This window comes from Caloenas nicobarica, chromosome 1 (assembly GCF_036013445.1).
Source record: "Caloenas nicobarica isolate bCalNic1 chromosome 1, bCalNic1.hap1, whole genome shotgun sequence".
In the NCBI taxonomy this organism is placed as follows: domain Eukaryota; kingdom Metazoa; phylum Chordata; class Aves; order Columbiformes; family Columbidae; genus Caloenas; species Caloenas nicobarica.
Window position 1 is genome coordinate 214,766,590 of NC_088245.1, and position 13,122 is coordinate 214,779,711.

At 49.4% G+C, this 13,122-nt stretch overlaps 1 protein-coding gene across 1 annotated transcript in view; it reads right to left on the bottom strand.

The window, feature by feature from the left end:
* The window catches only part of SLCO2B1 (solute carrier organic anion transporter family member 2B1), a 65,297-nt gene extending 64,782 nt beyond the window's left edge, over positions 1 to 515 (bottom strand). Inside the window, exon 1 of the mRNA XM_065642231.1 lies at positions 430 to 515. The gene's annotated coding sequence lies outside the window, so the exon portion shown is untranslated. The remainder of the gene's footprint in view (positions 1 to 429) is intronic.
* Between the last annotated feature and the right edge of the window lie 12,607 nt (positions 516 to 13,122).

A 13,122-nucleotide genomic window follows, 5' to 3' on the forward strand; every position in this document is an offset into this window, starting at 1 on the left:
GGCATTGCCAAAAAAGAAGAAGAAAAACTGTAAGAGAAACCAACCGTGGCAGCCTCAGAGGTTGGGAAAAGTCCCTGGAAAGGGAGAAAAAAAGTAGAACTACATTACTGGGGAAAAAAAAAAAAAAAAAAGACTCCAATAAATAAGCACAAGCAGAGGGTAAGCGACGAAATACACGTGCAGAAAGCTCAGTGAAGAACTTTTGTAATTTCTCTTTTTTTTTTTTCCCCCCCTTTATCTTTTAAGCTGCTGGAAAAATCCAGCTCCTGAGACAAACAAGTTCGAAGACTCTTGCAAAACGACACAGGGAAAAGCGGCGTGAGAAAGTTCACATCTACCGAGCCCTCAACCCATCCTGCAGCCCGGAGGCAGATCCCGACCGGAGTCATCCTCAGCACCTCCTCGCAGCGATGGTGCTGCCATACTCACAATTTCAGGACTCTCTGGATCCCAATCCCACCGCACTGGGAGCAAAACCAAAAGTTTTCCTCCGACAGCAGCTGCTGAGGCCATTCACCACTTTTACTTTCCAGCTGGGAGGTGGGGATGGGTGTGTGGAGGTGGGGCTTAGGCTGCAATTTCAAAAAGCCGGACTACATTTGAACCAAAACTTTTGCAATCTCTTTCAATAGTTTGTTGGTTTGGGGTTTTTTTTTAACTTCATTTTCCTGAAGCTGCAATCCAAAAATGACAGAGCTACCCATGCGTTTTGCTGAAACGGGGCTTTGCAAACTGCTCACACAGTCCCAGTCCAAACTAATCTCTGCTTTTGCTCCATCTCTTGCCTCCTATCCCCTCTCCCCGATGCACAAGGGTCCCATCCCACCCCAGCTTTTTCCTTACATTTTCTTATTCCAATTGCTTTATCTGCATTTATTTCTTTAACTTTTGAAGCTGCCGTGTTAGCCTGGGATTTGTGATCAGGTGTGTTTGTTTGTATAACCCTGGGTTATTCATTTTTCAATAACTCTCTCTATTGTTCGTTCTTTTTCCACTAGTCACTGAGGCTTTTCCAGATAAGAACAGGAGGAGTTAACAAACAGGCAGCCCCAGTGAAAGCTGTCAAAGGGAAGCTGGGATTTCTCCCTTTGGGTTTTTTTCTGGTGCTTTTGTGTGTTTGGGTTGTGTGCAGGACTGTGGGTGGGCATCGGGGATCTCTTTGTCTGGACCCAGGCGGGATGCTCTGCCTGGATGCCAGCACAGCTGCTTACCAGCCCCATCAGACTTCAACACATCTTCCTCATCCTCCTCGCTCCCAGTTGCTATGTTCGCTCCATCTGCTGCCAGTTTGGCTGGGGATGGTGACCCATGTGTGCCCACAGTGCCACGGATGGAGCTGACCGGTCCCCAGCCATCTCTGTGCTGCAGAGAGATGAGGGAGATGAGATGTTGCCTGCACTCAGACACGTAGAATCATTTTGGTTGGAAAAGTCCCTCAAGATCATCAAGTCCAACCATAACCCACGCCTGGCACTGCCCCATGTCCTGAGAACCTCATGTCCGTCTGTCCAACCCCTCCAGGGATGGTGACTCCAGCACTGCCCTGGGCAGCCTGTTCCAATGCCCCACAGCCCTTTGGGCAAGAAATTGTTCCCCACATCCAACCTCAACCTCCCCTGGCGCAACTTGAGGCCGTTTCCTCTGGTCCTGGCGCTTGTTCCTGGGGAGCAGAGCCCGACCCCCCCTGGCTCCAAGCTCCTTTCAGGCAGGTCAGAGATCAGAAGGTCTCCCCTCAGCTCCTGTTCTCCAGCTGAACCCCCAGCTCCCTCAGCCGCTCCCATCACACTTGTGCTCCAGCCCCTCACCAGCTCCGTTCCCTTCTCCCAACTCGCTCCAGCACCTCAAGGCCTTTCTTGGTGTGAGCGACACAAAACTGAGCACATTGCATCAGCAAAGAAAATCTCAGTTATCTTGTGCTTGAGCAGGGCTGTGGAAGGTTGTCACAGAACCCGGGAGTTGCTGGAACCCACCACAAAGGGAACAATCACTGGTGAGGCAAAGCAAGACAAGGTTTAGCTCATCGTAGCTGAGGAAACATCAGGAGGACCTTATCGCTGTCTACAACTACCTGAAAGGAGGTTGTAGTATGGAGGGTGTTGGTCTCTTCTCCCAAGTAGCAAGTGATAGGACAAGAGGAAACAGCTTCAAGTTGTGCCAGGGGAGGTTTAGATTGGATATGAGGAAAAAATTATTCACGGAAAGGGTTGTCAGGCATTGGAACAGGCTGCCCAGGGCAGTGGTGGAGTCACCATCCCTGGAGGGGTTGGACAGACGTGGAGATGAGGTTCTCAGGGACATGAGTTCGTGCTACATTTAGGTTAGGTTATGGTTGGACTCAATGATCCTGAGGGCCTCTTCCAGCTGAAATGATTCTATGATTCTATGACTTGCTGTGAGGATGTGGTCCCCGATGGGACTGGACTGGAGGTGCTGTGTTTAACCCACGTGCTTGGAAATACTTCTGAGGACGCTCACCTCACCCACCCTGGGAGCTCAGTCTGCCCCAGAAGGCTCTTCTCAGTCACCTCTGCAGAAGGAGGTGATGGAAACATCACCAAACACTGCAGGAGATATTGGCAGTTGCTCCAGAGAGCAGCACAAACCAACCCTCTCAAAACGGGTCCCTGGATGTCCAGCCCCCACACCTCCATCCCCGCTGGCCTTTTGCAGCTTGAAACACCTGCACTCCTACCATTTACTGGGAAACGTGGCTCTCCCCACCAGCCCTAACCCTGCTCATACCTTTCTTTGCTCAGAAAATCTGAGAACCATCTGCAGATGGACTAGCCCAGATGCGGAGCCTGATTTATAAAGCCTTTAGGTGGGACTGGGAAGATGGTCCCTCTCCAGCTACCTCCCCTCTCACCCTCCACTTGCTGCTGTGCCACGGTGGTGGGAAGCCCAGGGGCTGCTCAGGAACTTGGTATTGTGGAGAAAGGTCAAGGAGGGAAAGTTTTAGTAGAGCAACCTCAGTTGTGGATCCTCCAAGGCTCAGTCATGCCCTCGGTCCAGGGGAGCGCAGGTTTGGTAGCTCTCCGGGACTGCTGCAACCATCATTGCCTCCCTCGAGCTTTCGATGGGATGAAGAGAGCAAAGCAAGGCTGGTGTGAGATACTGGGTCTGGACAATTAATGCTGAAGGTGTTTAACTGCTTCGTTTGATAATCCAGTCTCTGGAGGTAACGTTTTCAGACCAAATGTCATGAGACTCCACGAGCTGCTGCTCTCTCAGTGGATCGGGCACCTTTATCCTGCAAATGCTTTTGCCAGTTCACCTTATAGCCTCCATAAAAGCAATTTGTGTGCATATTTAAAAAAAAAAAATACAAAGAAATAACAATGAAAAAGCAACCAACCAAACAGGTCATCCTGAACCTTTTTGAATACCTGGATTTCAAAACCTCTGGACGACTGAGTCCATCCTTTTAGCGGGCTGCCCATTCTCTTTTCATCCCAAAAGCCACAACAAGCTCCCAGATGGAAGCTCCAAACGGGATATTTTCCAACTCAGGGCAGTGATGCAGCAGTAGCAGCTGAGAAAGGCAAAGTCTTATTTTCCTCCTGGCATTTCTTCTTGGGGTCTGACAGGTGGGACAGACCGGCCATGGGAAACAGAGCGCGCTGGCCAGAGACACTTGATGTTTCCGAAGGGAAGATTATCTTCCTTCCCTACACAAGCTCATTAAATAATAATTAAACAACGGCGTTATTAGCTCAAGCAGCAGAGATATTATACATTGTGCTAAGTAGGAGACAGCCAAATCAGCACGTTCAAAAATACTCTTCGCCCAAGTGACCCTGAGCTGTCCTCCCAAGCAGGGCTGCATCAGACAGATAATGCACTGCAGAGAAAATAAACTTTATCAGCTCTTGTCGGCTCTGCAAAATCTCAGGATCTCTAAAAAAAATGTATTATTAATATTTTACAGCTGCGTAACTCCTTTCTTTACAGAGAGAATACATGGACAGCACCCAAGGACCCACAAAATGTGATGAATTTTTGGGTGGGAGGTCGGAGCTCCTTGGTATGAGGGAATAACCTGGTGCAAGAGACTCTCCAGCTGCAGAGGAGAAAGACAGACACCCAAAATGGCCTGGGCCAAGGGACTCTCACCCCCCCATGCCTAGAGAGCGGCAGGGAAATGTGGACACCCCTTCCAGCAGCAACACCACTCAGCGATATTGCATGAAAGAAGAGCACCATCTATTGACTCCTCTTCCTCAGCACCACATTTGCAGCTGCTGTGAGCCGGCAGGAGCTTTGCAAGTGCACCAGCTGCTGCTCCATCCCAGGTGTTTGCCAGAGCATCCTGGTTTGCAGAGGTGCATGGTCGCATCGCAGAACAACACCCTTGTCCCACTGGTCCAAGCCGGCTGCTCGATGGCACATCACCGAGTTGCATTTCCGCGGCCAGACAGGCTCCTCCTGCAGCCCCAAATGTCTTTTTCCCTTGCAGGATGCAAACAGCTTTCTGCAAAGCATTAGAGCTAAAGAGGAATTTGGCTCTAAACTAATGGATGCCATGGGACAGTGGGTGGCCATGGCCACCACCCACACCCCTGTGCAAGGGATGTACAACAGCCACCATCCTCTTGGGCTGCAGGAATTCCATGAGCTATATACGTGTTAGCTATTTATCGGCTAGCAATATTAATTGCTATTGCATCATATGGGGAAGGGATGTGGAAGAAACCCTGTCCCAGGTTGGCCAGAGAGGTGGTGGATGCACCATCCCTGGAGACATCCCAGGCCAGGCTGGACGGGGCTCTGAGCAACCTGAGCTGGTGCAGATGTCCCTGCTCATGGCAGGGGGGGCACTGGGGGAGCTGGGAAGGTCCTTCAACCCAAACCACCCTGTGATTCTATGCTTCTAAAAAAGCCCATAAACTCTTAGTGTTTCTCCTGGTGGGCCAGCCCCATGGCTCCGAGCCTGGAGCCGTCTCCTGCCTGCTGCTGCCACTCTCTGACCAAGAGCTTTCCTGCAGCTTTTTCAGCTTTTAGGTCACTGCAAGCCTTTAACCTTCAAATATTTGGACATGAAGACCCCAACTGCATCCCATGTAAATGAAAAGGATAATTCCTATTAAAAAGCGAGCATTAAGAAACCCCCAGAAACTAAAACCTATATGGGCTACATGAAGTGCTTTAATAGAAGGAAAATTATACCAATCTCATTACAGCCAGTTCAGTGATGTTAAATCCTCCAGAGGACGCAGTGGAAGGACTATTTCTTGGAACAATTAAAACCAGTTTGCAGCAAATGGTAGCAACACTTATCTTGTGCAAAGAGATTATAAAATTTCACATGTCTAAGATTAGAGATATACAGAGATGAATAAATCAGGGCTTTCAGCCTGGAAGAGGCCACTTTGGTGAGCTCATATCTGCCCAGACTGTGCTGGTTACCCCAACTCTGCTGTAGGCCTGGAGAAGAGAAGCTCCGGGGAGACCTCAGTGCGGCCTTTCTGGACTTAAAGGGGCCGAGAAAAAAGATGGGGACAGACTTTTGAGCAGGGCCTGTTGCCACAGGACACAAGATGATGGTTTTAAACTAAAGGAAGGGGATTCAGGCCGTACATGAGGAAGAAATTGTTGCCCTGAGGGTGGTGAGAGCCTGTCCCAGGTTGGCCAGAGAGGTGGTGGCTGAAGCATCCCTGGAGACATCCCAGGCCAGGCTGGACGGGGCTCTGAGCAACCTGAGCTGGTGCAGATGTCCCTGCTCATGGCAGGGGTTGCAAAGAAGCAGCTTGGTGTCCTCCTGTGGAAATGGAAATCCTCTCTACTTGTGAGGCTGATCCTTTTCATAGAATTACGGAAGGGTTTAGGTTGGAAGGGCCCTTCCCAGCCCCCCCAGTGCCCCCCCTGCCATGAGCAGGGACATCTGCACCAGCTCAGGTTGCTCAGAGCCCCGTCCAGCCTGGCCAGGGATGTCTCCAGGGATGGTTCATCCACCACCTCTCTGGCCAACCCGGGCCAGGCTCTCACCACCCTCAGGGCAACAATTTCTTCCTCATGTCTGGCCTGAATCTCCCTCCTTTAGTTTCAAACCATCACCCCTTGTCCTATCACAACAGGCCCTGCTCAAAAGTCTGTCCCCATCCTTCTTCTCGGCCCCTTTTAAGTCCGGAAAGGCCGCACTAAGGTCTCCCCGGAGCTTCTCTTCTCCAGCTGAACCCCCCAGCTCTCTCAGCCTGTCCTCCCAGCAGAGCTGTTCCAGCCTCGGGTCATTTCTGGGGCTCCTCTGGCCCCTCTGCAGCAGCTCCATGTCCTGTGCTGAGGATTCTCGAGCTGGAGTTCAGATGGAGGCACTGCGGGTGGGCTTAGGAAAAAACAGCTGAATTAGAGTTGTGATTTTACATCTGAGCTCTGCTGACATTTTACAGCCAAACTCTGAGATGCAAACATTTTGAATTCTGCAGAAATTGTTTGCAGAGCTGGGATCTAAACTCAGTGGCCAAACTCCACCGGTGGCCATGAGCTACCTTGCCTCAATATATTTTGGGGCTGCTTTCTGAATCCCCTCCCTCGCCTTTTAATGCACCGAGAGCTGTCGGCAGCCGTAGCACAGATCCCGACTCAGGCTGCGTTCAGAAGAGGAAAGCCAAAGACAAAAACAGGGGCTGAACTTGTGGTTCCCTTTCCTGTCCCTCAACCACGGGACTTTCCTTCCTGTCCTGAAGAAAGAGGAATCTTGTGGGCTGTGCAAACACAGTGAGAAGTATCCTTATTATTCTGCTGCTGAACTTCATCCCAAAGCTCTTCCAGAGCAGCAGAGGAGGGAAATTTCAAGGCATATATTCAACTGAAATTTCAATTTTTATGAATGAGCAGTGTTACAGGAGAGCAAATTGCGACAGGGCTCGGTTTCAACATCGGCAGCAATAGCTGGGGAGGGGCAGAGAGAAATCCTGCCCTGGGTAAGGAGGAGGAAAACAAAAAAGAAAAAGGGAAAATGTACAACTTTCCCCAATTCTGTTCTTGCGAAACCACCAGCCCACTCCCTTGGGTGTAACTTTTTCGGGACCGTGATGTGTGAGATGTCCTCAGTCTCGGAAAATGTTTCAAAAGACGAGAATGGTTTTTTATGAATAACACAGAAGCAATAACGTTTACTGAGGGATGTGCTTTGACTTGAAAACCTTCCAGCGGGGGATTAACACCACGCTGAGAGGCTGCCCGAGCTCAGAGCGTTTATGTTGCTGCATAATTGCACAAGATGCACTTCTCGGAGAGTTTCGAGTCTATTATGCGCTTCACTCCTCGGGGATGTCGTGTCAGAGAGACTGCGATTTATGGACAGAGGCCATAATGCTGTTTGTAATTCGGTTCAAAAAAACCAAACCAGCTTGCAAGTCATGATGCTTCGCAGTCTGGTCCAGATTTCTACCCCTCGCTATATCTGATTGCTAGGTGTTAATTAGGAGAGCTAAAGGCATTATATAAAGGCTAGTGTCTAAAATTCTTTCCTTTTTTTTTTTTTTAATGATACACATCATACAAGTCAGAGCATCACAGAAAAAAAGGTCTTTCCTCGGTCGAGGACATCAGCTGGGTGAGCATTTAAGCCCATCGTCCTTTCAGTGTGGCTTTAAAATGCAGAAGATGGACACTAATTAATGACATGTGTGATGGCAGAAGATTTTTTTGAAGCTTGATATTTGGGAAAGAGCCCCGTGACCATGTCCAGCGTGGGCAGCTCGATCCACATCTAACAGGGAGACATGAGGTCCTGCCATCTCCTGCCACTCCCTGAAGCTTTTCTGCTCATGCAGGCTTACAATTAGCTCTTAATTGCTTCTAATGACCTGAATGACGATAGCAATGCTATAAGGAAGGGCAGAGTTTCTCTGAAGAAGCATCTTACTGAAAAGTAATTAGTCACTGAGCCAGACTGCACAGCGAGTCCAAGGCGGGCACCGCCTGTCGCTTAATAATTGAACGAGTTCCTGCTTCTTGGAAGCGCTTGTAATTTGCAGTTGTTATTGAAGTGAAAGTTTACATTAATTTATCCACAGAAATCCTTAGAAAAACTGTGCCTTTATCTGCCCTCAAAGCTATCTGAATTATGATCCACTTTGTCTTTCCTAGAGTAGGTTAAATAAATTACTATGTACGTAAATGTTATTACAGTCCTGATAAAGAGCCGCGTTCTTCCCATTTCCACCAATATTCTTTTCCTCTTTTTTTGAGGATGTCTACTATCACCTATCAATTGAAATGTAACCCCACCAAGGCCAGATCTCACCAAATCTGAAGGGATGAGAAGGAACTGTAGTTGTCTTCTAGAATGGGAAAGCCCTGGGGAATTAAGGCCAGGCTGTGTGGTCCAGCAATGTACTGTTTGGGCCAAAAGTAGTTTAAAAAATCATTTTGCCATCATAAAAGTCCACCTGGGAGAATTTCAGTTAAAAATCTACAGGACTGAGAGATATTGTCCTTCAAGAAATGGAGCCCATGAAATGCATGAGATATGAAAACCCTCAGGGGAAGAAAAAGCCCAGGGGAATTTACTCTCTGTGATGCCACCAGCTGGATATTGCTGAAATGGGAGGACAGCCAAGGGACAAAGAAGGACAGATCATCTCCAGCAGACTTCAAACTGAGTTTCCCACAAAAAAAGCCAATACTGCAGGTTAAAGATGTTTTCATTGGGTTTTGGGGTGAGTTTTTGGGGTTTTTTTTGTTTGTTTGCTTACTTGCTCATTTGTTGGGTTCGATTTTTGTGGCTTTTGGGTTTTGTTGTTGTTGTTGGGTTGGGTTGGGTTTTGGTTTGTTTTTTATCATGTCCTCGCCACGACAAACGAGTAATAACAAAACTCATCCTGAAATTGCTCTTCCTTAGCACAGGCTTTGTTGATGAGAAGGAGGCCAGTGGAGATGTGAGAAGGCTGTGTGATGAGCATCTCACTGGCTTTCATCCATGAATCCTGAAAAACGAGCAGAGGCAGCAAGTGGGGAGAGTAGGGATGGAGCAGGACTAGGATCTAGACCCACACAGAAATAAGCTTAGTCCTAACAGGGGTAGAAAAGAGGGATGAAGATGATGATGGGTTAGTCCACCCAACTTCTCTATATCTTAATGCGAGGGGTGTGGAGGGGCATAGGAAGAGCTGGAAGCTTGAACTTGGGTCAGTGGCTCATACTGCACCACCAGAGACCCAGCAAAAAAATCTCCATCACTAGATTAATTATAGAAAAAGGACTAACATTTTCAGGAAGGGCAGACAGGAGTGAAAGAGGAGCATGATGGTTTCTGAACCATTGCAGAGGTACAGATGTATTCTGAAGTTCAGACCACACCAAGCATTAAACAGTCTGAAAGTCCATAAGAGATGGGACAAGAACCTGAACACTGTTGTGTGGGTCTGCTACAAAGCCACGAAGATCAGGTGGAGGGAACGTTGCTGGCAGCCGACAAGGTCCAAAACAATGGAGTTTACAGAAATGAGGGATTTTCAATTCAAGGGATGGACAAAAAGTGCTGTAAGAGCATGGTTGGGTGCTCTGCATGGTTCGGTGCTCTGGTCTCAAGCCAAGAAGGAAACTCAGAGAAGGTGGGAACTGGGCAACGTGGCTGGGACAATACTGAAGAGCAGCTGGAGCATGTAGAGGAGATGAAGCCAGCAAGGACGGCCACCAGAGACACAAGGACAGCAACTGGAGATGCAAGGATGGCCACCAGCATGTAAGAAGGAGGAAGCCCAGGGAGGAGCTGGTCTTCTGCTTCATGGTGGCATTGCTAGCCAACACTGCTGAATGACTTTTTCACACCAATATTCACCCAAAGGTCAATGGCAGATGTGAGCAATGTAGACACCTGCAGTGGAAGGGAATGGACAGAGTCTAAAACAGTGAAAGAGGAGTTCAGGGGGAGCTTAGATAATCTCAATAGTTTAAAATTGCCTGGGACTTATTTTGAAGGACTTAGGACAGAGTCACTTCCATTGACGGCTTTGGAAAGTCACAGCGAGAGGCTGAAAATCTGGAAAAGTTCAGAGTGAAAGCAGCTGAGAAAACAGGCAGGAACCACGTTAAGCCCCACCGTGCCAGCTGCGAGCAGAGATAAGCTGAGCTTAGAGCCAGGTATTGCTGATGGCCAAGGAGGGCAGTGCCACGGTGACAGTCAGCAGGCTCCAAAGTCATCTCCATCAGAGCCTGAGCAGCAACACACAAAACAGCCTCAAAGTATTAAAATTTAACTTTTTTCTTCTTGATTTCCAAGTGATGATCAGGTCTCACAGCAGAGCTGACATGCTCCATCACCAATCTCCTTTCTACACCAAGAGCCTCCCATGAGCAGGACACTTGGCCACCCCTCTGAAGGGCTAAGCTCAGCTGCAACAACATCAGAAAAATACCTTCCAGGCACAATGGCACCTTCTCATTAAGCCAGGCTAATTGGATTTTCTGAATAGGAGAGGAAGATGTCCACATGTGAGCAATCGTCCTGCTTGGGAGGAACTCTCAAAAGTTGCAGGAGCAATTAAGAAGAGGGCACCCGTGTCCAAGTGGCCAGCAGCCACCTCAGCCATAAGATGGTCCAACAGTGGCCCCAAGAGCAAAACCATTTACTACTCCACGTTTCCCTGAGTCAGGACAGTCATTAACTATTTAGCAACCCTGAATTTCTCTTCCACTGACATCCCAGGTCCTTCCCTCCTGACAGGCTGAGAGAGTTGGGGTTGTCCAGCCTGGAGAAGAGAAGGCTCCAAGCTTAGTGCGGCCTTTCCAGACTTAAAAGGGGCGCATAAGAAAGATGGGGACAGAACTTTGAGCAGGGCCTGTTGCCACAGGACACAAGATGATGGTTTGAAACTAAAGGAAGGGGATTCAGTCTGGACATGGGGAAGAAATTGTTGGCCCTGAGGGTGGTGAGAGCCTGTCCCAGGTTCCCAGAGAGGTGGTGGCTGAACCATCCCTGGAGACATCCCAGGCCAGGCTGGACGGGGCTCTGAGCAACCTGAGCTGGCGCAGATGTCCCTGCTCATGGCAGGGGGGACATCGGGGGAGCTGGGAAGATCCTTCCAACCCAAAACATTCTATGATTCTAACATGAGGTTTGCAGGGCCCTGACCAGCCCACATCTCACAATAGGGCTTCACCTGACCCAGTGGAGATTTCCACCTCCAGGTATCTCCTTTGGGCTCAACTGAGAAAAACCAGATGCTCTGATGCCCTGACTCACGTGAGTGATGGTCCCGTTTGGAGGGGGAGGTTGGGTTCATGGCCAGAAAGGTTTTTCCAGCCAACACTTCCAGAGTCTTCACTGTGAGTCCAGGGCAGATGTTGCAAACCCTGGTGAGCCTTGTTCCACCAGCGCATTAGTCCAAGTCCCTGGGCTAGGACTGTGCTAATATAATCCCAAATCCTTTTTTATCTCATAGATCAGGTTCTCAGGGACATGGGTTAGTGCCAGGGTTGGGTTAATGGTTGGACTCGATGATCTTTTGGGTCTCTTCCAACCAAAATGATTCTGTGATTCTATGATTCTGTGATTCTGTGATTCTATGATTCTATGGTTCTACGATTCTATAGTGTGGCACAAAGGAGGATTAAAAGGGTGTCCATTGATGATAAACCCTTCCGTAAGTGAAAACCTCAATGACATATAGAGAAAGAGGTTGTGTGACTTGCGTGGACACTGCAAGGAGGTAAGGCATGAGGGACTCCCACCCAAGTGCCAGTCACCTGAGCCATGTATCCCCCCCCAGAAAATAACTACCTGGGGGGTATTTGCCTGCTGAAAAGCTGGTGGGAACATGCAGAGACATCAGCCACCGCAGCCCAGGATGGAGATGGATGACGGAGGGGATGGATGGATGGATGGATGGATGGATGGATGGATGGATGGGTGGATGGATGACCTCTTCTGCCACTGGCAAAGAAGAGGAGGGGTCCGGCGGATCCCGGGGAGCTGTGTGCCGATGTGCCGGGGGGTGGCAGTGTTAGAGCAGAGAAGGAGGGCACTCCATGCAAGCAGGGAGCCCGCAAAGTCCCGGAGTCCACATCCCCCGAGCCCCACGGATCCTTCGTCCCTCAGCCCAGCAGCTCCGCAGACACTCCTGGGGCTGCGGATGGATTTTAATTCTGTGCATATCCCTGGGCAAAGGCAGGAAATTTTAAAAAAATAAAATGAATTTGTCTGACAACTTTTAGCCAGGCAAAAGGAAAAAATGAATGACAGCTCTAGGTTTCCACTGTTGCAGTTTTGTGTGAGCAAGGGTTGCACCCACACACACCTTGAGTGGGTCCTGGGGACATCCCAGCTTCCCTTCAGCCTCAGTTTCCCCAACTGCAAGGTCAGGGCTGTTCAGACAAATTTCCCAGTGAATCAAAACACTGACAGCCACCTCCACTTGCTGCACAGAAAATGCCCAGCCCTGCCTATAAATTTGGGTCTGCTCACCTGCAGAGCACCCCTTTTTAACAGGATGGCACATGCCTCTTAAACAGAAAAAACACAAGCGCAATGGGGGAAGGAAGGTGTCATCCTCATCCTGTCGCAACATCCCCTCTCTGTCCTTGTTTTGGCAACTCAAGCTATGGGGATAAGATGTGACATTTGAACATCCCCAGCAGCAGGACCAGGGGATGCTCACTGAAGCCAGAAGACTGGTATAAAACAGGAAAGATCCGGTTTTATGCAGCGGGCAGTGCAACTTGGGGATTTGCAGCCCATGACGCTGCAGAGATGCAGAGGACCAGAAGTTCAAGTTCAAGAATCATAAAATCACAGAATAGTTTGGGTTGGAAGGGACCTTCCCAGCTCCCCCAGTGCCCCCCCTGCCATGAGCAGGGACATCTGCACCAGCTCAGGTTGCTCAGAGCCCCGTCCAGCCTGGCCTGGGATGTCTCCAGGGATGGTTCAGCCACCACCTCTCTGGCCAACCTGGGCCAGGCTCTCACCACCCTCAGGGCCAACAATTTCTCCCTTATGTCCGGCCTGAATCTCCCTCCTTTAGTTTAAAACCATCACCCCTTGTCCTATCACAACAGGCCCTACTCAAAAGTCTATCCCCATCTTTCTTCTCGGCCCCTTTTAAGTCCAGAAAGGCCGCACTAAGGTCTCCCCGGAGCTTCTCTTCTCCAGCTGAACCCCCCAACTCTCTCAGCCTGTCCTCC